The following is a 21,658-nucleotide window of genomic DNA, read 5'->3' on the forward strand; positions in this document are numbered from 1 at the left end:
TTCTCTAGGAGGTGGGTCAAAAAGGATCTTTCTGTGATTTTCGTCAAAGAGTGTTCTGCTTATGTTTTCCTGTAAGAGTTTGATAGTGTCTGGCCTTACATTTAGGTCTTTAATCCATTTTGAGCTTATTTTTGTGTATGGTGTTAGGGAGTGATCTAATCTCATACTTTTACATGTACCTTTCCAGTTTTCCAAGCACCACTTATTGAAGAGGCTGTCCTTTCTCCACTGTACATTCTTGCCTCCTTTATCAAAGATAAGGTGACCATATGTGTGGGGGTTTATCTCTGGGCTTTCTATCCTGTTCCATTGATCTATATTTCTGTTTCTGCACAAGTACCATACTGTCTTGATTACTGTAGTTTTGTAGTATAGTTTGAAGTCAGGGAGTCTGATTCCTCCAGCTCCATTTTTCATTCTCAAGATTGCTTTGGCTATTCGGGGTCTTTTGTGTTTCCATACAAATTGTGAAATGTTTTTGTTCTAGTTCTGTGAAAAATGCCAGTGGTAGTTTGATAGGGATTGCATTGAATCTGTAGATTGCTTTGGGTGGTAGAGTCATTTTCACAATGTTGATTCTTCCAATCTAAGAACATGGTATATCTCTCCATCTATTTGTATCATCTTTAATTTCTTTCATCCGTGTCTTATAATTTTCTGCATACAGGTCTTTTCTCTCCTTAGGTAGGTTTATTCCTAGATATTTTATTCTTTTTGTTGCAATGGTAAATGGGAGTGTTTTCTGGATTTCACTTTCAGATTTTTCATCATTAGTGTATAGGAATGCCAGACATTTCTGTGCATTAATTTTGTATCCTGCTACTTTACCAAATTCATTGATGAGCTCTAGTAGTTTTCTGGTAGCATCTGTAGGATTCTCTATGTATAGTATCATGTCACCTGCAAACAGTGACAGCTTTAGTTCTTCTTTTCCGATTTGGATTCCTTTTATTTCCTTTTCTTCTCTGATTGCTGTGGCTAAAATATCCAAAACTATGTTGAATAAGAGTGGTGAGGGGCTTCCCTGGTGGCGCAGTGGTTGAGGGTCTGCCTGCCAATGCAGGGGACACGGGTTCGAGCCCTGGTCTGGGAAGATCCCACGTGCCATGGAGCGACTGGGCCCGTGAGCCACAAATACTGAGCTCTGTGCGTATGGAGCCTGTGCTCCGCAGCAAGAGAGGCCGCAACAGTGAGAGGCCCGCGCACCGCGATGTAGAGTGGCCCCCGCTTGCCACAACTGGAGAAAGCCCTCGCACAGAAACGAAGACCCAACACAGCCAAAAATAAATAAATGAATAAATAAATTTATTAAAAATAAAAGAGTGGTGACAGTGGGCAACCTTGTCTTGTTCCTGAGATTAGTGGAAATGGTTTCTGTTTTCACCATTGAGGACGATGTTGGCTATGGGCTTGTCATATATGGCCTTTATTATGTTGAGGAAAGTTCCCTGTATGGCTACTTTCTGCAGGGTTTTTGTCACAAATGGGTGTTGAATTTTGTCAAAAGCTTTCTCTGCATCTCTTGAGATGATCATATGGTTTTTCTCCTTCAATTTGTTAATATGGTTTATCACGTTGATTGAGTTGCGTATATTGAAGAATCCTTGCATTCCTGGAATAAACCCCACTTGATCATGGTGTATGATCCACTTAATGTGCTGTTGGATTCTGTTTGCTAGTATTTTGTTGGGGATTTTTGCATCTATGTTCATCAGTGATATTGGCCTGTAGTTTTCTTCCTTTGTGACATCCTTGTCTGGTTTTGGTATCAGGGTGATGGTGGCCTCATAGAATGAGTTTGGGAGTGTTCCTCCCTCTGCTATATTTTGGAAGAGTTTGAGAAGGATAGGTGTTAACTCTTCTCTAAATGTTTGATAGAATTTGCCTGTGAAGTCATCTGGTCCTAGGCTTTTGTTTGTTGGAAGATTTTTAATCACAGTTTCAATTTCAGTGCTTGTGATTGGTCTGTTCATATTTACTATTTCTTCCTGATTCACTCTTGGCAAATTGTACATTTTTAAGAATTTGTCTATTTCTTCCAGGTTGTGCATTTTATTGGCGTAGAGTTGCTTGTAGTAATCTCTCATTATCTTTTGTATTTCTGGAGTGTCACTTGTTATTTCTTCATTTTCATTTCTGATTCTATTGATTTTAGTCTTCTCTCTTTTTTTCTTGATGAGTCTGGCTAATGGTTTATCAATTATGTTTACTTCTTAAAGAGCCAGCTTTTAGTTTTATTGATCTTTGCTATCGTTTCCTTCATTTCTTTTTCATTTATTTCTGATCTGATTTTTATGATTTCTTTCCTTCTGCTAACTTTGGTTTTTTTTTTTGTTCTTCTTTCTCTAATTGCTTGAGGTGCAAGGTTAGATTTTTTATTCGAGATGTTTCCTTTTTCTTAAGGTAGGATTTTATTGCTATAAATTTCCCTCTTAGAACTGCTTTTGCTGAGTCCCATAGGTTTTGATTCGTCATGTCTCCATTGTCATTTGTTTGTAGGTATTTTTTGATTTCCTCTTTGATTTCTTCAGTGATCACTTCCTTATTAAGTAGTGTATTGTTCAGCCTCCATGTGTTTGTATTTTTTACAGATCTTTTCCTGTAATTGATACCTAGTCTCATAGCATTGTGGTCCGAAAAGATACTCAATACAATTTCAATTTTCTTAAATTTACCAAAGCTCAATTTGTGACCCAAGGTATGATCTATCCTGGAGAATGTTCTATGAGCACTTGAGAAAAATGTGTATTCTGTTGTTTTTGGATGGAATGTCCTATAAATATCAGTTAAGTCCATGTTGTTTAATGTATAATTTTAAAGCTTGTGTTTCCTTATTTATTTTTATTTTGGATGATCTGTCCGTTGGTGAAAGTGGGGTGTTAAAATCCCCTACTCTGAATGTGTTACTGTCGATTCCCCCTTTTATGGCTGTTAGTATTTGCCTTATGTATTGAGGTGCTCCTATGTTGGGTGCATAAATATTTACAATTGTTATATCTTCTTCTTGGATCGATCCCTTGATCATTATGTAGTGTCCTTCTTTGTCTCTTGCAATAATCTTTATTTTAAAGTCTATTTGTCTGATATGAGAATTGCTACTCCAGGTTTCTTTTGATTTCCAGTTGCATGGAATATCTTTTTCCATCCCCTCACTTTGTCTGTATGTGTCCCTAAGTCTGAAGTGGGTCTCTTGTAGACAGTGTATATATGGGTCTTGTTTTTGTATCCATTCAGCCTGTCTGTGTCTTTTGGTGGGAGCATTTAATCCATTTACATTTAAGATAATTATCGATATGTATGTTCCTCTTCCCATTTTCTTAATTGTTTTGGGTTTGTTATTGTAGGTCTTTTCCTTCTGTTGTGTTTCCTGCCTAGATAAGTTCCTTTAGCATTTGCTGTAATGCTGCTTTGGTGGTGAACTCTCTCAGCTTTTGTTTGTCTGTTAATGTTTTAATTTCTCCATCAAATCTGAGTGAGATCCTTGCTGGGTAGAGTAATCTTGGTTGTAGGTTTTTCTCCTTCATCACTTTAAATATGTCCTGCCACTGCCTTCTGGCTTGCAGAGTTTCTGCTGAAAGATCAGCTGTTAACCTTCTGGGGATTCCCTTGTGTGTTATTTGTTGTTTTTCTCTTGCTGCTTTTAATATGTTATCTTTGTATTTAATTTTTGACAGTTTGATTAATATGTGTCTTGGCATGTTTCTCCTTGGATTTATCCTGTATGGGACTCTCTGTGCTTCCTGGACTTGATTAACTATTTCCTTTCCCATATTAGGGAAATTTTCAACTATAATCTCTTCAAATATTTTCTCAGTCCCTTTCTTTTACTCTTCTTCTTCTGGGACCCCTATAATTCGAGTGTTGGTGTGTTTAATGTTGTCCCAGAGGTCTCTGAGACTGTCCTCAGTTCTTTTCACTCTTTTTCTTTATTCTGTTCTGCAGTAGTTATTTCCACTAATTTATCTTCCAGGTCACTTATCCGTTCTTCTGCCTCAGTTATTCTGCTATTGGTCCCATCTCGAGTATTATTAGTTTCATTTATTGTGTTGTTCATCGTTGCTTGTTTCATCTTTAGTTCTTCTAGGTACTTGTTAAATGTTCCTTGCATTTTCTCTATTCTATTTCTAAGGTTTTGGATCATCTTTACTATCATTATTCTGAAATCTTTTTCAGGTAGACTGCCTATTTCCTCTTCATTTGTTAGGTCAGGTGGGTTTTTATCTTGCTCCTTCATCTGCTGTGTGTTTTTCTGTCTTCTCATTTTGCTTATCTTGCTGTGTTTGGGGTCTCCTTTCTGCAGGCTGCAGGTTCATAGTTTCCAATGTTTTTGGTGTCTGTCCCCAGTGGCTAAAGTTGGTTCAGTGGATTGTGTAGGCTTCCTGGTGGAGGGAACTAGTGCCTGTGTTCTGGTGGATGAGCCTGGATCTTGTCTTTCTGGTGGGCAGGTCCACGTCTGGTGATGTGTTTTGGGGTGTCTGTGGACTTATTATGATTTTAGGCAGCCTCTCTGCTAATGGGTGGGGTTGTGTTCCTGTCTTGCTCGTTGTTTGGCATAGGGTGTCCAGCACTGTAGCTTGCTGGTCGTTGAGTGAAGCTGGGTGCTGGTGTTGAGATGGAGATCTCTGGGAGATTTTCGCCATTTGATATTATGTGGAGCTGGGAGGTCTCTGTGGACCAATGTCCTGAAGTTGGCTCTCCCACCTCAGAGGCACAGCACTGACTCCTGGCTGCATCACCAAGAAGCTTTTATCCACATGGCTCAGAATAAAAGGGAGAAAAATTAGAAAGAAAGAAAAAGAAATAAAGTGGATAAAATAAAATAACATAACATAAAGTAAGATAAAATAAAGTTATTAAAATAAAAAATAACTATTAAAAAATTAAAAAAAACAAACAAACAAAAAAAAAATGGACAAATAGTACCCTAGGACAAATGGTGGAAGCAAAGCTATGCAGACAAAAATCTCACACAGAAGCATACACATACACATTCACAAAAAGAGGAAAAGGGGAAAAAATCATAGATCTTGCTCTCGAAGCCCACCTCCTCAATTTGGGATGATTCGTTATCTATTCATGTATTCCACAGATGCAGGGTACATCAAGTTGATTGTGGAGCTTTAATCCACTGCTTCCTAGGCTGCTGGGAGAGATTTCCCTTTCTCTTCTTTGTTCGCACAGCTCTCGGGGCTCAGCTTTGGATTTGGCCCCGCCTCTGCATGTAGGTCACCGGAGTGCGTCTGTTCTTCTCTCAGACAGGACGGGGTTAAAGGAGCAGCTGAGGGCTTCCCTGGTGGCGCAGTGGTTGAGAGTCCGCCTGCCGATGCAGTGGACACGGGTTCGTGCGCCGGTCTGGGAGGATCCCACATGCCGTGGAGCGGCTGGGCCCGTGAGCCATGGCCGCTGAGCCTGCTCGTCCGGAGCCTGTGCTCTGCAACGGGAGAGGCCCAACAGTGAGAGGCCCGCATACCACCAAAAAAAAAAAAAAAAAAGGAGCAGCTGATTCAGGGGCTCTGGCTCACTCAGGCCGGGGGGGAGGGAGGGGTGTGGATACGCAGCGAGGCTGCGGCGGCAGAGGCCGGCAGGACGTTGCACCTGCCTGAGGCCCGCCGTGCATTCTCCCGGGGAAGTTGTCCCTGTATACCGGGACCCTGGCAGTGGTGGGCTGCACAGGCTCCCCGGAAGGGGGGTGTGGATAGTGACCTGTGCTCGCACACAGGCTTCTTGGTGGCAGCGGCAGCAGTTTTAGCGTCTCATGCCCGTCTCTGGGATCCGCGCTGTTAGCTGTGGCTCGCGCCCATCTCTGGAGCTCCTTTAAGCAGCGCTCTTAATCCCCTCTCTTAGCGCAGCAGGAAACAAAGAGGGAAGAAAATGTCTCTTGCCTCTTAGGCAGGTCCAGACTTTTCCCCGGACTCCCTCCCAGCTAGCCGTGGTGCACTAACCCCCTGCAGGCTGTGTTCACGCCGCCAACCCCAGTCCTCTCCCGGCGCTCCGACTGAAGCCCGAGCCTCAGCTCCCAGCCCCGCCCACCCCGGCAGCAGAGCCAACAACCCTCCTGGGCTGGTGAGTGCCGGTTGGCACCGATCCTCTGTGCAGGAATCTCCCTGCTTTGCCCTCTGCACCCCTGTTGCTGTGCTCTCCTCCGTGGCTCTGAAGCTTCCCCACTCCGCCACCTGCAGTCTCCGCCCCTGAAGGGGCTTCCTAGTGTGTGGAAACCTTTCCTCCTTCACAGCTCCCTCCCACTGGTGCAGGTCCCGTCCCTATTCTTTTGTCTCTGTTTATTCTTTTTTCTTTTGCCCTACCCAGGTACGTGGGGGAGTTTCTTGCCTTTTGGGAGGTCTGAGGTCTTCTGCCAGCGTTCAGTAGGTGTTCTCTAGGGGTTGTTCCACGTGTAGATGTATTTCTGGTGTATCTGTAGGTGAGGTCTGCTTTCAAGGGAACATCCCCTGGGAAGAAATCCATGCAGACTCAAGAGAGGGAATTGAGAGGTCAGTTCTGGAAGCTGGAAATCCAAGATCAAGATGCCAGCAGGTTTTCTTCTTCTGAGTCCTCTTTCTTTGTCTTGCTAATGGCCACCTTATTGCTGTGTCCTCACCTAAATGTCCCTTTGTGAACATGAGCCCTTGGTATTTCTATGTGTGTCCAAATAACCTCTCCTTCAAAGAAATTGTTCTGTCTGTGTCATAGTTTAGGTTCTACATATAAGTGATATCATATGGTATCTGTCTTTCACTTTCTGACTAACTTCACTTAGTATGATAATCTCTAGGTCCATCCATGTTGCTGCAAATGGCATTATTCTGTTCATTTTTATGGCCGAGTAATATTCCATTGTATATGTACCACATCTTCTTTATCCATTCCTCTATTGATGGACATTTAGGTTGTTTCCATGTGTTGGCCATTGTGAATAGTGCTGCCATGAACATAGGGGTGCATGTATCTTTTTGAATTATAGTTTTATCTGGATACATGTCCAGGAGTGGGATGATATGGTAATTCTATTTTTAGTTTTCTGAGGAACTTCCATGTTTTCCACAGTGGCTGCACTAACTCACATTCCCACCAAGAGTGTAGGAGGGTTCCCTTTTCTCCACACCCTCTCCAGCACTTGTTATTTTTAGACTTTTTAATGATGGCCATTCTTACCTGTGTGAGGTGGTATCTCATTGTAGTTTTGATTTGCATTTCTCTAATAATTAGCTATGTTCAGCATCCTTTCATGTGCCTGTTGGCCATCTGTATGTCTTCTTTGGAGAAATGTCTACTTAAGCCCTCTGCCCAGTTTTCGATCAGGTTGTTTGTTTGTTGTTGTTCAGTTGCATGAGCTGTTTGTATATTTTGGAAATTAAGTCCTTGTCCATTGCATTGTTTGCAAATATTTTCTCCCATTCCATAGGTTGTCTTTTCATTTTGTTTATGGTTTCCTTTGCTGTGAGCACTGCTTTCTTGATCACATTTCACTACATAGGACCCTGGACTTTCATGCTCAAGTTTCCCAAGCCATCTTCCAGGTCCCATGGGACCCCTTTCTTCAAGACCTGGTCCAGTGTGCACCACACCCCTTGGCCTTGGAATAACTGTTGCCATAGGTGTGAATGGAGCTTGATCAAGCAGGCCAGGGTGTGCACATGCCTGTGTGTAGGACTGGAAAGACCAGAGCTGGGGTTGGATAGAGAAGTGGGTGTGCAGCCATCAGTAATCCCAAAATTAGAGAGACTTGGTCCCTTGTGTAAAGAGGGCCTTGCTTCAGAGATTTATTCCAAGATTTTTGTTGGTTTGTTCTATAAACTTGGAGTTAGAATAAGCAGACCAGTCATAGAAAATTAAGATAATAAACAGACTAGTCATGGAAAATTAAAAGAAAACTGAAGAAAGTGTGCTGTTAATAAGAGGCTCTTAAGAGTTAAAGAAACCCTAAAGTGAAAATTATATTACCAGGAAGGTGATTTATTTATTGTTTGTTTGGCCAGAGTATAAAGATTTTTAGAACACCCCAAGTTGTATATTTTACCTTTTCTCATGAGCCAGTTCTTAAGAAAGGATGGAAAGTTACTTCCTGTTTCTTCATAAGTGTTCTCACAGAATTTAATACAGACTAGAAAGTGATTTTTTAAATACTTTATGCCAGCCTTCCTGAAGTTATGCTCAGCTGTACTGATTGCCTCTGTGGCTATAAAGTGGCAAAATTTGTGATTTGAGAGCAAAATAATGACATGTTCTTATCATTCCCTGAACCTACCTTAGTATTTCATGCTCAGGGTGGAAGGATGGCTACGGAGCTGTTTTCGTGGACTAGCTCTTGCTCCCTTCCTGAAAAGACATGAAAGTGGCCTTTTGCTCTAGACTAAAGGATCCGCTATCTAAATTTATATGCATTCCCTCCTTTTATTCTGGTTTATGTCCACACATGCAGGATTTAAGCAGTATGAAGTATGTATCCCCAAAAAACAGAATCATAGAAAAATAGAGAACATATAAGTAAACTATTAAAACATTTGCATTTTGCAGAGGGCCTTAAAGTGATGAATCTTATGATTTAGTTATGTAGATAACAGTTATCATCGTGCATACTTAAAATTGTCTGACTGGAGATACAAATGTTAATTGTATATCTTTTTAACAATTGATTTTAACACTATACAGTTGTCGCTTAGAAATTCTTATTAGTTTTTTAATCACAGAGATAAGGTAATTGTTAAAAACAGAAATGAAATCAGTAAGGACCGGATCAGGAAGGTGAAAGTGAGTAAGAAAAATAAAGGGGCTAAACAGAAGTACAGTTGGGTCTATTGCTGAGGCCAATAAAAGTAAACAATGCAAATTATCCTCACTAGGCTGAAGGGATTTGCAGTGTTAAAAGGCCTCCTTTCCATTATAAAACAAAATAAAACAAACACCTTCCTTTCTCTGTCTACAAACTCAAAAATATCATTGTCTCCATTTGTCCTAGGGTGTGTGATCAGATCAGGATGTTTTGACAGTCCAAATGTAGATTAGGGCAAGGATAATATAAGTCACAGATTTTGCTAATGGAATAAAAAAATAAGCATCCTTATTCACGCACATTCATATTTCTCAAATTAGCTGAAGTAAACTATACAAAATGGCATCTTTGATTTATAACATACCTATTTTATTTCTTCTAATTTGAGCAACTTTGCAAATTACAAGTTATTATTGGTTTATGTAATTTTCTTTTGAGATATGGTATTTTAACTGTTTTATCTTTGATTAGTAAATACAGAGTTTATACAGGTGTAGTGAATTCTGCTGAGCAGGCATGAAAGTTTAGACATTAAACTTTTGAACTATTACATGGGAGAGTTTAGAGTAGGAAGAGATGGTAGTGAAAGTGTATCTTTGATAGTGTTACAGACGAAGCATCATGGAGTCCAAAATTTTTGACAGCTATTTTCAGGTGCTATATTGCCAATCTGGTACCGTCTCTCTGCCAAAAATCCACGTGCTTATGTGAACACATACTCAATGCCATAGAACAGATTAGAAAATGCACAAGAGATGTCATTCCCCAGGAAATAAGCAGCTATGGTTGGCATTTTGCAGAGCATATTGAAATAAAGTACACCTTACATTTCAGGATGACATGGACCAGGCATAGAACTATAGAAATACTGTTGGTGAAATCTGAAGTTTGAGATCTTTCTGCCAGAGAGACTGAAATTAGGCAACGTTCAGTATAGATTGGCATGGTACACACATATAGGCTCAGAATGTAAACATTCAGACAAAACTGGTTTAGAATACAGTTCCCTAATGTGGATGGCCTGGAAATTAATGCAGAATCACTCTGCATATTATTTCTAGTTCTTGAAAATACAGCCAATTAATTTTTTGAAAATCTATCACTCCTAATAAGTTGTATGTAGTTTTTTTTTTTAATTAATTTATTTATTTTTGGCTGTGTTGGGTCTTCGTTTCTGTACGAGGGCTTTCTCTAATTGCGGCAAGTGGGGGCCACTCTTCATCGCAGTGCGCGGGCCTCACCATCGTGGCCTCTCTTGTTGCGGAGCACAAGCTCCAGACGCGCAGGCTCAGTAGTTGTGGCTCACGGGCCTAGTTGTTCCGCGGCATGTGGGATCTTCCCAGACCAGGGCTCGAACCCGTGTCCCCTGCATTGGCAGGCAGACTTTCAACCACTGCGCCACCAGGGAAGTCCTGTATGTAGTTTTTATAATTTGTATTTTGTGTTGTGGAATTATTCATTCTCGTGTAATTTTGAGGATTTAAGAAAAAAATCCTGATTAAAAAATGGGTTTAAAAAGTAGGTATGTATAAGGAGAATTTTTAAATTGCATAAACTCACACTAGAAATTACACTTAGGATTCAGGTGCTTAGATTTGAAAAACAGGTAATAATTACTCCAGCTGAATGGTGTTTGAATGGAATAAAGTTTATTATTTTCTGGGTGGGTTTCACATAATCCTTGAATGCATAGGATAAAACAGGCTGTAGTCTATGGTTTTTGTACCTAAAATCAATCAAAGTTTCCCAGGATGAAATTTCTATTTTGTTTTTTTCTAAAAATTCATGAGTCACAGAACAAAATAATGACAGAAATAACTTGGCCCTAGGTCTGCTCCTTAACTCTCCCTCCCAATGGTATCATTTTTGTGGGGGACAGAATTAGAAGTGTAATATGATACCACTTTGACAGACTGGGCCTAAGAGCTAATTGCTGCATTTCCTAAAGTGCAATCTAAATATTCCTCACCTAGCTTCCCAGGATATCTCAACTGATTAGGAGTGTGGTTACCAGGCAAAATGCAAAAGTAAGGTTTAAAAACATTCTACTTCCTGTTCACGATGGAATTTAGTTGGTCTGATAAATCATGTATGTGCTATCAATTCTCTCTTTTATTGATGATGGGTCAATAAAAGCATATGCAGTTTTAACTCTACAAATGAACATATCATACTTTGGATGTAAAATATTAAATTTGAAAAAATGTAAGCATCCATTATTCAAAATGCAAGTAGGTGGCTGTGTTGAAATACTTGTGTTTCCCAGATGCAGCCTGTTCTCTCATACCACTTTGCCTCCACACAAGCTCCCTAGAAAGATCTCTCCCCCTGTTCTAGTTTGGCTAATTCCTGTTCATCTGTTAAAACTCAGCTTGGCCATCACATTTTCCAGGCATCCTTCTTTAATATTCTTCTGCCCAATTCAGCTAGTCGATTTTGGATATTCTTCCTGTGTAATTTTGTCTGTCATAAGACATTATCATCCAATATTGCATTCATGGCTTAGTTTATCTGTCTTACCAGAGAACACCAAATTTATCTTTTAACTCTGAATTATCAAGGCTTAATAGAGTACCTGGTAGATAATAGGTGCTCAATACTAGTTGCCTAAGAAATTAAAGTTTAGAAGAAGTACTACAGCATATCAATGATGCAAGGAATCAGGGCAGGCTTCTGATAAAGCCTTTGATGTGTTAAATGGTGAAATATTAGTTACCATCAGTGGAATTGTCTTATTACTGGATACCTAGAACAGGTCATACTTTATGAACCTCATGAATGTATAGTTCTGCTGAAGAGCCCTCTATTAGATGAGACCGAGTTATCTTTAACCAAGAAGACATTGCTGGCCTTAGAGCTAAGCTAACTTAAAAAGGTCATAAAATGGAAGACTGTTGATGCAGGTTTCTAAAACACCAATATCATCATCATCCTGGTTAACATGTACTGAATGCCTATGCTGCAACAGGCACCATTAAGCATTTTCTGTGAATAATTTTTATTTGACCATCACAACAGTCTTATGAAATAGTCATTGGTATTTTATACAAACTATATATAAGAAAACTGAGGCTTAGGGAGAATAAGTAACTTGTCCAAAATCACATAGTAATTGTGTGAGGCAGAATTCACACACCAGTCTATTTGTCTCCAGTGCCCATGATCTTCACTGTTAGGCTATCCTGTTTCCATTATGCACAACACAGATGTGTCCACAGGTATTTCATTTCCTTACTGCCACTACCAGGTATTTTCTACCTTTTCCCCTTCACATCAGTGGATCCTGTAACGGCCTGTGATTCCCGAAACCAAAATCCCGCTTCTTATCTTTCCCAATGTTCATTTGGAAGCAAGAATAATTGATGAGGTTTGGACAGAATAAAAGTTTGGTCCTTCCACTTTAAGCTCCCACTTGTAATCCTCCAGCTCCTTCTGCTCTAGTATTAATTATGCAGAAGGGAACATAGAATTAAAATGCGAGGGAATGGGTGGAGAGGGGGAAGTAAACTCCATTCTGCTTCTTTAATCCTGATCTTAATTGCCATAGTTGACACTTCTACTGAAGCATTGCCAATATAGACTGTGTGTTAAAAGGGAAAGAGTGGGCTTCCGTGGTGGCACAGTGGTTGAGAGTCCGCCTGTCGATGCAGGGGACACGGGTTCGTGCCCCGGTCCAGGAAGATCCCCATGCCGCGGAGCGGCTACGCCCGTTAGCCATGGCCGCTGAGCCTGCGCGTCCGGAGCCTGTTGCTCCGCAACGGGAGAGACCACAACAGTGAGAGGCCTGCGTATCGCAAAAAAAAAAAAAAAAAAAAAAAAAAAAAAAAAAAGTTTAAGGATGACAAAAGGGGATAGTGTGGAAAATATGAGGTTAAGTACCATTCAGCTTTGTTTCTTCTGCCTTCTACCAGCCAAATTCCCCTTATTACCACATCCACTTATCCCTTGTAGAAATAAACATTTCTATTGAAGTGATATACATATAAAAGTACACAAATCATAAGTGTACAGTTTGATGAATTTTCAAAAAATGAACACACATTTGTAATCACCATCCACATCAATAAACAGAACATCATCAATACATTGTGGCTTTAAATTGTATTTTCCTGACGACTAATGAGGAAAAACACCTTCTCATGTGATTAACAGACATTTCAATAACTTATTTAATGAGAGGATTCTTCAAGTCTTGCCTTTTTTTTTTTTACTGTGTTGTCTTTTTCTTATTAATTTGTAAGGTTTTAAAAAATATTCTTGACATAATCCTTTATCAGTTGTATGTACTGCAAATATTTTCTCCCCCTTATTTACTTGCCTTTGAATGGTCTTTAATGAACTTAGCTTTTTAATTTTTATGTAATTTTTAAAATAATTTTATGTAAGCCATAAAATTCTAATGTAATACAATTTATCAATAATTTTCTAATACTACATTTTGTGTTCTGTCAAAGAAATCTTTGGCTTCTAATAAATTATAAAGCTATTTTCTTCTCTTCCAGAATCTATATTTTCTCTCATAAATTTATATCTATAATCCAACTAGAAGTGATTTTTGTGGGTGGTGTAAATTGTGCAAGAATCATTTTTTCTTCTGAACATGCAGGTAACTCAGAATTGTTTATTGAAGAGTCCATCCTTTCTCCACAGCGCTGTGTCATCTTTGCCCTAGTCAAGTGTTGGTGTAGGTGAAAATCTGTTTCTGGATTTTTTTTTTTGCTCCCTTGGTTTAATTTTCTAAATGTCAATACCACTTTCCTTCAATTAAGGTAGCAGTGCAAGCCTTCGAAATTTGTTCTTCAAAATTTGGCTACTTGTGGCTCTTTACATTTCCATTAACATTAAAACCGATTGTCCATTTTTAAAAAAACAAAGTATCTGTTGGAATTTGTACAGGATCTGCATAAAATAGGGAAATCAATTTGCAGAAAATTGAAACCTATAAATACTGTCTTCCAACCCAAAAACTTGACATAACCTCTCAGTTTTCTAGGTCATTTTAATACTTCTCACAATATTTTATTGATTTATGTGTTGAGAAATTTTACATATTTTGTCCTATTTCTTTGTTGTTTGAGTTTTTGATACTATTTCAAATGTCAACTGTTCGTTTCATTTTCTAATTGGTGGTACAGTACATATAAATGCCTTTGCTTTTTTTATATTGTCCTTCTGTGCAAAGGCATTGCTAAAGTCTCTTATTTAATAATTTAGCTATATATCATTTTAGATTTTCTAAATGTACTATCATGTAAACTGTGAATGAGTTTTATTTCTTCATTTTCCATTCTTGAGCATTTCCTTTCTTTCCTTCTTCTCCTCCTCCCTCCCCTCTTTCCTCCTTTCCTCCCTCCCTTCCTTTTTTCTCTTGTTTTGTTTTTGCCTTTATTATACTAATAGGGACCTACAACATGAGGAGAATATAAGGAGTGATAGTGTACATGTTATCTCATCCTAGTCTCAGGGGGAAAACTTTTAATACTATATAGCATTAATACAAGGTTTGCTGTAGATATAATTTTATAAATACTCTGTATCACGTAAGTTTTCTTCTAATTATAGTTTTCTGAGGTATTTTAATTTTGGTGTTTAATTATTTCAAATGCCTCTTTTGCTGCTATTGAGATCATCATATGAGTTTTCTTCTTTATTCTGTTAATGCAGTTAATTATTTTAATTTTAGAATGCTAAAACCTTGCTTTTTGGAATAAATATAACTGTTGTAATATAATTTTAATATACATTTGAATTTGATTTGCTCATTTTTTTTCAGGTTTTGCATTGTTCATGAAAGATATTGGTTTGTAAATTTTCATTCTTAAAAATGAACTAATCATTTGGCATCAAGATTTCATCAGCCTTAAAAAGTGACTTGTGAACTGTTTGTTTTGTTTTGTTTTTATTATTATTTCTTGGACTAGTCTGTAGGGATAGTTGTTATTTTTCTTAAAATATTTGAAAGAAATCACTATAAACTTGTCTGGTTCTTACATTTCTTTGATATTATTGGAAGATTTTAGTTTCAATTTCAATTTGTTGAATAGATATAGAACAAAGTTGTTTATTGCATGTTTCTATCTTTTATAATAAAATCTGTAAAAGAAATCCATCTATTTGTTCCTTATACTAGTAATTAGTACTTTCTTTCATATATAAAATTTTAAATGTTCATTTTTAGAATATAAAAAAGCAATTAACTTTTGTATCTTGACTGTGTATCCTGTGACCTTTCTATACTCATTAATTCCAGGAATTTTTCTGTAGATTCTTTGAGACTTTCTACATAGACAATTATGCCATCTATTAACAAAGACAATTTTATTACATACTTTTCAATCTATAAATCTTTATTTCACTTTCTTATCTTATTGCACCACAACTTCCACTGTGATGTTGAATAGGAGTAGTGAGAAAGGACAGCTTTGTCTTGTTCCTGATCTTAGTGGGAAGGCATCCAGTTTTTCACCTTTAAGCATGATACTAGTTTTTCTATAAATGTTCTTTATCAAACTGAGAAAGTTCCTCTCTAGTTCCAGTTTGCTGAGGGTTTTTTTTTTTTAATCATGAATGGATGTTAGATTTTGTCAAATGCTTTTTCTGCAACAATTAAGATAATCATATGATTTTTCTTAAGCCTGTCGATATAGTGGATTGTACTGACTGATTTTTGAACCAGGCTTGCATACCCAAAATAAATCCCATTCGGTCATAGTACTTAGTTTTTATACATTGTTGGATTCAATTTTCTAGCATTTTGTTGAGGATTTTTGCATCTATGTTCATGAGAGATATCATTCTGTGGTTTTCCTTTCTTATAATGTGTTTATCTGGTTTTGGTATTAGGGTAATGTTAGCCTCATAGAATGATTTAGGAAATGTTTGCTCTCCTTCTATTTTCTTGAAAAGATTGTGGAGAACTGGAATCATTTCTTCCTTAAATGTTTATTACAGCTCACCAGTGAAACAATCTAGGACTGGTGTTATCTTTTTTGAAATATTATTAACTATTCAATTTATTTAATAGAAATGTTTATATTATTTGCTTTTTCTTGTATAGGTTTTGGTAGTTTGTGTTGTCAAGGAATTAGTTCATTTCATTAAGTTATTAAATTTATGGGCATAGAATTGTTCATAATATTCATGTTATCCTTTTTTTTTTTTTCGGTATGCGGGCCTCTCACTATTGTGGCCTCTCCCATTGCAGAGCACAGGCTCTGGACTTGCAGGCTCAGTGGCCATGGCTCACTCCGCGGCATGTGGGATCTTCCTGGGCTGGGGCACGAACCCGTGTCCCCTGCATCAGCAGGCAGACTCTCAACCACTGTGCCACCAGGGAAGGCCCATGTTATCCTTTTATTGTCCATGAGATCACTAATGATTTCTCTTTCATTTCTAATAGTGATAATTTGCATCTTTTCTCCTTTTTCCTTTGTTAGCCTGGCTAGAGTTTTATCAATGCTATTAACCTTTTCAGATTTGGGGTTGATTGGTTTTACCTAATGTTTTTCTTTAATATTTCAATAGCTTCTGTTTTTATTTTTATGGTTTCTTTTCTTATGCTTGCCATAGGTTAAATTTCTCTTCTTTCTCTAGTTTTCTAATGTGAAAGTTTATATTACTGATTTTAAATCATTCTTCTTTTCTGATATATGCATTTGATGTTATAAATTTCCCTCTAAACATTACTTTCACTGAATCCCATAAATTTTGATAAGTTGTATTTTTTTTATTTTCATTTAGTTCAAAATGTTTTTTAATTCCTCTAGAGACTTTCTGATCCATGTGTTATTTAGAAATATGTTTATTTAATCTCCAATGTTTGAGGATTTTTTTGTTATTGATTTATAATCCTATTGTCATCTGAGAACATACTTTGTATGAGTATTATGCCTTTAACTTTAATAAGGTGCATTTCACAGCCTAGAATGTGGTCTATCTTACTGATCCACGTGAGGTTGACAAAAATGTGTATTCTGCTCTTACTGTGTAGAGTTTTCTATGAATGTCAGTTAGATCAAATTTACTGATAGTGTTGTTTAGATCAACAGTGTTCTTAATGGTTTCTCTGCCTGTGGTATCTTATCAATTACTGAGAGGTGATGAAGTCTCCAATTACAATAGTGGATTTGTGTATTTCTACTTTCGGTTCTGTTAGTTTTCCCTCATATTTTGATGTTCTGTTGTTAGGTGCATACACAGTAAAATTGTTATATCTTCTTGGAGATCTTTTTTTTAGTATGTAGTGTCCCTCTTTATCCTTGATAAATTTTCTTGCTCTGAAATTAAAACAGATAGTCCAGCTTTCTCTTTAGTAGTGTTAAGATGATGTATCATTCTTCATTCCTTTACTTTTAATTTACATGAATGCTTATATTTAAAGTGTGCTTCTTATAAAGACATACAGGTGGTTTTTTTTCTAATTGGAGTATAGTTGATTTACAATGTTGTGTTAGTTTCTGCTGTACAGCAAAGTGAATCAGTTATACATATACATATATCAACTCTTTCTTTAGATTCTTTTCCCATATAGGTCATTACAGAGATTTGAGTAGACTTCCCTATGCTATATAGTTGATCCTTATTAGTTATCTATTATATATATAGTAGCGTGTATATGTCAATCCCAATCTCCCAATTTAACCCTCCCTCCCCTTATCCCGTGGTAAACATAAGTTTGTTTTCTACATTTGAAACTCTATTTCTGCTTTGTAGATAAGTTCATTTGTACACATTTTTTTAGCTTCCACATATAAGCAATATCATATTTGTCTTTCTCTGAGTTACTTCACTTAGTATGAGAATCTAAATGTCCATCCATGTTGCTGCAAATGGCATTATTTCATTCTTTTTTATTTCTGAGTAATATTCCATTGTATATATGTACCACATCTTCTCTATCCATTCCTCTCTTGGAGGACATTTAGGTTGCTTCCATGTCCTGGCTATTGTAAATAGTGCAACAATGAACATTGGGGTGCATGTATCTTTTTTTTTTTTTAAACATCTTTATTGGGGTATAATTGCTTTACAATGGTTTGTTAATTTCTGCTTTATAACAAAATTAATCAGTTATACATATACATATGTTCCCATATCTCTTCCCTCCTGTGTCTCCCTCCCTCCTACCCTCCCTATCCCACCCCTCCAGGTGGTCACAAAGCACCGAGCTGATCTCCCTGTGCTATGTGGCTGCTTCCCACTAGCTATCTACCTTACATTTGTTAGTGTATATATGTCCATGCCTCTCTCTCACTTTGTCACAGCTCACCTTTCCCCCTTCCCATATCCTCAAGTCCATTCTCTAGTAGGTCTGTGTCTTTATTCCTGTCTTAACCCTAGGTTCTTCATGACATTTTTTTTCTTAAATTCCATATATATGTGTTAGCATACGGTATTTGTCTTTCTTTTTCTGACTTACTTCACTCGGTATGACAGACTCTAGGTCTATCCACCTCATTACAAATAGCTCAATTTCGTTTCTTTATATGGCTGAGTAATATTCCATTGTATATATGTGCCATATCTTCTTTAGCCATTCATCCGATGCTGGGCACTTAGGTTGTTTCCATCTCCGGGCTATTGTAAATAGAGCTGCAATGAACATTTTGGTACATGACTCTTTTTGAATTATGGTTTTCTCAGGGTATATGCCCAGTCGTGGGATTGCTGGGTCACATGGTAGTGCTATTTATAGTTTTTTAAGGAACCTCCATACTGTTCTCCATAGTGGCTGTACCAATTCACATTCACACCAGCAGTGCAAGACTGTTCCCTTTTCTCCATACCCTCTCCAGCATTTATTGTTTCTAGATTTTTTGATGATGACCATTCTGACTGGTGTGAGATGATATCTCATTGTAGTTTTGATTTGCATTTCTCTAGTGATTAATGATGTTCAGCATTCCTTTATCTGTTTGTTGGCAGTCTGACTTCTTTGGAGAAATGTCTATTTAGGTCTTCTGCCCATTTTTGGATTGGGTTGTTGTTTTTTTTTGTTATTGAGCTTCATGGGTTGCTTGTAAATTTTGGAGATTAATCCTTTGTCAGTTGCTTCATTTGCAAATATTTTCTCCCATTCTGAGGGTTGTCTTTTTGTCTTGTTTATCATTTCCTTTGCAGTGCAAAAGCTTTGAAATTTCATTAGGTCCCATTTGTTCATTTTTGTTTTTATTTCCATTTCTCTAGGAGGTGGGTCAAAAAGGATCTTGCTGTGATTTATGTCATAGAGTGTTCTGCCTATGTTTTCCTCTAAGAGTTTGATAGTGTCTGGCCTTACATTTAGGTCTTTAATCCCTTTTGAGCTTATTTTTGTGTATGGTGTTGGGGAGTGTTCTAATCTCATTCTTTTACATGTACCTGTCCAGTTTTCCAAGCACCACTTATTGAAGAGGTTGTCCTTTCTCCACTGTACATTCCTGCCTCCTTTATCAAAGATAAGGTGACCATATGTGCAGGGGTTTATCTCTGGGCTTTCTATCCTGTTCCATTGATCTATCTTTCTGTTTTTGTGCCAGTACCATACTGTCTTGATTACTGTAGCTCTGTAGTATAGTCTAAAGTCCGGGAGCCTGATTCCTCTAGCTCCGTTTTTCGTTCTCAAGATTGCTTTGGCTATTCGGGGTCTTTTGTGTTTCCATACAAATTGTGAAATGTTTTTGTTCTAGTTCTGTGAAAAATGCCAGTGGTAGTTTGATAGGGATTGCATTGAATCTGTAGATTGCTTTGGGCAGTAGAGTCATTTTCACAATGTTGATTGATTCTTCCAATCCAAGAACATGGTATATCTCTCCATCTATTTGTATCATCTTTAACTTGTTTCATCAGTGTCTTATAATTTTCTGCATACAGGTTTTTTGTCTCCTTAGATATTTTATTCTTTTTGTTGCAATGGTAAATGGGAGTGTTTTCTGGATTTCACTTTCAGATTTTTCATCATTAGTGTATAGGAATGTCAGAGATTTCTGTGCATTAATTTTGTATCCTGCTACTTTACCAAATTCATTGCTTAGCTCTCATAGTTTTCTGGTAGCATCTTTAGGATTCTCTATGTATGTACATAGGATTCTCTATGTATGTCATCTCTATGTATGTCATCTCTATGTATGTCATTCTCTATGTATGTCATTCTCTATGTATGTCATCTGCAAACAGTGACAGCTTTACTTCTTCTTTTCCTATTTCATTTCCTTTTATTTCTTTTTCTTCTCTGATTGCTGTGGCTAAAACATCCAAAACTATGTTGAATAAGAGTGGTGAGAGTGGGCAACCTTGTCTTGTTCCTGATCTTAGTGGAAATGCTTTCAGTTTTTCACCATTGAGGATGATGTTGGCTGTGGGTTTGTCATATATGGCCTTTATTATGTTGAGGAAAGTTCCCTCTATGCCTACTTTCTGCAGGGTTTTTATCATAAATGGGTGTTGAATTTTGTCAAAAGCTTTCTCTGCATCTCTTGAGATGATCATATGGTTTTTCTCCTTCAATTTGTTAATATGGTGTATCACGTTGATTGGTTTCCATATATTGAAGAATCCTTGCATTCCTGGGATAAACCCCACATTATCATGGTGTATGATCCTTTTAATGTGCTGTTGGATTCTGTTTGCTAGTATTTTGTTAAAGATTTTTGCATCTGTGTCCATCAGTGATATTGGCCTGTAGTTTTCTTTCTCTGTGACATCCTTGTCTGATTTTGGTATCAAGGTGATGGTGGCCTCGTAGAATGAATTTGGGAGTGTTCCTCCCTCTGCTATATTTTGGAAGAGTTTGAGAAGGATAGGTGTTAGCTCTTCTCTAAATGTTTGATAGAATTCACCTGTGAAGTCTTCTGGTCCTGGGCTTTTGTTTGTTGGAAGATTTTTAATCACAGTTTCAATTTCAGTGCTTGTGATTGGTCTGACCATATTTTCTATTTCTTCCTGATTCAGTCTTGGCAGTTGTGCATTTCTAAGAATTTGTCCATTTCTTCCAGGTTGTCCATTTTATTGGCATAGTGTTGCTTGTAGTAATCTCTCATGATCTTTTGTATTTCTGCAGTGTCAGTTGTTACTTCTCCTTTTTCATTTCTAATTCTATTGATTTGAGTCTTCTCCCTTTTTTTCTTGATGAGTCTGGCTAATGGTTTATCTATTTAGTTTATCTTCTCAAGGAACCAGCTTTTAGTTTTATTGATCTTTGCTATCATTTCCTTCATTTCTTTTTCATTTATTTCTGATCTGATCTTTATGATTTCTTTCCTTCTGCTAACTTTGGGTTTTTTTTTTTTTTTTGTTCTTCTTTCTCTAATTGCTTGAGGTGCAAGGTTAGGTTGTTTATTCGAGATGTTTCCTGTTTCTTAAGGTGGGCTTGTATTGCTATAAACTTCCCTCTTAGAACTGCTTTTGCTGCATCCCATAGGTTTTTGGTCGTCGTGTCTCCATTGTCATTTGTTTCTAGGTATATTTTTTATTTCCTCTTTGATTTCTTCAGTGATCACCTCGTTATTAAGTAGTGTATTGTTCAGCCTCCATGTGTTTTTATTTTTTACAGATCTTTTCCTGTAATTGATATCTAGTCTCATAGCATTGTGGTCAGAAAAGATACTTGATACAATTTCAATTTTCTTAAATTTACCAAGGCTTGATTTGTGACCCAAGATATGATCTATCCTGGAGAATGTTCCATGAGCACTTGAGAAAAATGTGTATTCTGTTGTTTTTGCATGGAATGACCTATAAATATCAATTAAGTCCATCTTGTTTAATATATCATTTAAAGCTTGTGTTTCCTTATTTATTTTCATTTTGGATGATCTGTCCATTGGTGAAAGTGGGGTGTTAAAGTCCCCTACTCTGAATTTGTTACTGTCGATTTCTCCTTTTATGGCTGTTAGTATTTGCCTTATGTATTGAGGT

Source organism: Tursiops truncatus, chromosome 5 (genome assembly GCF_011762595.2).
Source record: "Tursiops truncatus isolate mTurTru1 chromosome 5, mTurTru1.mat.Y, whole genome shotgun sequence".
NCBI classification, from domain to species: Eukaryota; Metazoa; Chordata; class Mammalia; order Artiodactyla; family Delphinidae; genus Tursiops; species Tursiops truncatus.